Raw genomic sequence first — 2,574 nt, forward strand, 5'->3', positions numbered from 1 at the left:
CAAAAATCCGTTCATCAATGCTGCTACTGGAAAGTCTTTGGATCCTCTCTAATTTTCTTGATGTTTTTGTGTATAGCCTGGTCTTGTGGGCTTTTGAACTCTTTATATTGTAAGTTGTGATTTTGACTTTGGATACTCTAGTTGCTTTTTTAGCAACCTTATTTTGAAAAACAAAAATAGTTTCTCTTGCTATTTGGGTCAGCTTCAAGCGGTTTCTTGAGTCTGTTTTTATGGTAACAACTTTGTTTCTTTGTGATATGCTTGCCTGCAGCTTTCTTTAGCACTTTCTGGGAATTTTCGGAGTGTTGAAGTCTTATTGTCCAACCTCTTTTGATTGCCTTTGTGATTTGTTTATTTCCCGCCTTAGTTGAAGTGTCCTTTTAAGGCTAGTTGTTTATTTGAGTATTCTTTGATAGCATACTTTGTAAATTGATTTTGGCGAGGTCGTAGTCTTTTGGGTCGAGTTGTCTCCCTTTTGACGCGCGCCTTTTGTTGGTTGATTCTCTTAGTTGATCTTTTCTTGAGTTATTTCTAGTAATCCCTTGGGTTTACTTTTTTAATAACTCTGTCGCTTTTGGTCGCCTTGGGCTGATTTCTTCATGTCGGTCCTCCCCAAGTTACTTTGAGTAATCTATTTTATTTGGACCTTGTCCAGTCTCTTTTTTTATGGATTACTTCGTATAACTTTTATAGCTTTCTGGGCCAACTTCTTCGTATCAGTCCCTTCGAAGTTATTTTTAGTAATCCGTTTTATTTGGACCTTGTTAGGTCTGTTTTTACGGATTACTTTTTATAACTTTTTGTAGCTTTAGTCCGATTTCTTTATGTCGGTCCATTTGGAAGTTATTTCTAGTAATCTGCTTTTTAGGGCTGGCCAGGCCTCTTTTTAGGGATTACTTTTTATAACTTTTTGTCACTTTGATCTGGTCCGACTTCTTTTGTGTCGGTCCATTCCAAGTTATTTCTTAGCAATCCATTTTTGTTTCAAACCTCGTCAAGCCTCTATTCATGGATTGCTTTTTATAACTTCTTACATTATTTTGTTTTTATCGCTTTTCATCTTTGCCAATTTTGTAGAGTTTGATCCTCACTTGGTCGATCTTTGATGAATTCGGTTTTCATTCTTTGTCGATCACGTTGGGCAGTGAATTTGGTTTTCACTTTTGCCGATCTGTAGCTTTTTAATTGGGCGATGAATTTTGCGTTTTAAGAATAATGCGTCTTGATAAAGAGATTTTGTAGGAAATCTGAAAAACTTTATTCAAAATAGAAAATATGCGAAATATATACATATGGGTGCTTCCCCTAGGTAATTTTGTAGATCTTGGCTTGGTGCCTCATTAAAAACCTTTTTTAGGAAAAAGAGTGCACCTTTGTCTTAAGATCTTTTATTACCTTTTAACTATAATACCTTCTTAGGATGCAGGCGTGCCATGATCTCGGTAGCTCTCGGCCCTCGAGTTCGAACACTTTGTAGTAACCTTTTCCCAGTACCTCTGTGATTCGGTATGGTCCTTTCCAATTAGCTGCTAGCTTTCCCTCTCCGAGTTGGCTTGTTCCGATATCATTTTGGATTAGGATGAGGTCGTTGTTTGCGAAGCTTCGCTGTACTACCTTTTGATTGTATCTTAAGGCCATGCGGCTTTTTAGTGCTTCCTCTCTGATCTGAGCTCTTTCTCGGACTTCTAAGAGTAGGTCGAGCTCTTCCCTTTGGAGTCGGGAGTTAGCTTCTTCGCTGTAGAGGATTGTTCTGGGAGATCCTTCTTCAACTTCTACTGGTATCATTGCCTCCATTCCATAAGCCAATCGGAAGGGTGATTCCTTTGTGGTGGAGTGTAGAGTTGTCCGATATGCCCATAGGACTTGTGGGAGCTCTTTGGCCCAGGCTCCCTTTGTGTCCTGCAGCCTCCATTTTATCCCAGCTAGTATGACTTTATTGGCAACTTCTGCGTGTCCATTAGCCTGCGGGTGTTCCACGGATGTGAATTGGTGCTTTATCTTCAGATCGGCTACCAATTTTCTAAAGTCTGTGTTTGTGAACTGAGTGCCATTGTCTGTGGTGATGGAGTAAGGAACCCCAAACCTCATAATAATGTTCCTGTATAGGAATTTCCGACTTCTTTGGGCAGTGGCATTGGCTAGGGGTTCTGCCTCTATCCATTTTGTGAAATAATCTACCCCTACAATGAGGAACTTAACCTGTCCCGACCCTTGGGGAAAGGGCCCGAGAAGTTCGAGTCCCCACTTTGCAAATGGCCAAGGTGATGTTACGCTGATGAGCTCCTCTGGTGGGGCGACATGGAAGTTGGCATGTTTCTGACATGGTGGACACGTCTTAGCGTACTCGGTGGCTTCTTTTTGCAAAGTCGGCTAAAAGAATCCGGCTCGGAGTACTTTTTTGGCAAGGGCTCGTGCTCCGAGATGGTTCCCACAGGTGCCACTGTGTATCTCTTCCAAGACCTCTTTTGTGTTAGAGGTTGGTACACATTTTAGTAGAAATGTCGAAATTCCTCTCTTGTATAGAGTGTCGTTTATGATGGTGTAATACTATGCCTCCCGTTTTAACCTCTTTGC

The sequence above is a fragment of the Arachis duranensis genome, chromosome 9, assembly GCF_000817695.3.
Source record: "Arachis duranensis cultivar V14167 chromosome 9, aradu.V14167.gnm2.J7QH, whole genome shotgun sequence".
NCBI classification, from domain to species: domain Eukaryota; kingdom Viridiplantae; phylum Streptophyta; class Magnoliopsida; order Fabales; family Fabaceae; genus Arachis; species Arachis duranensis.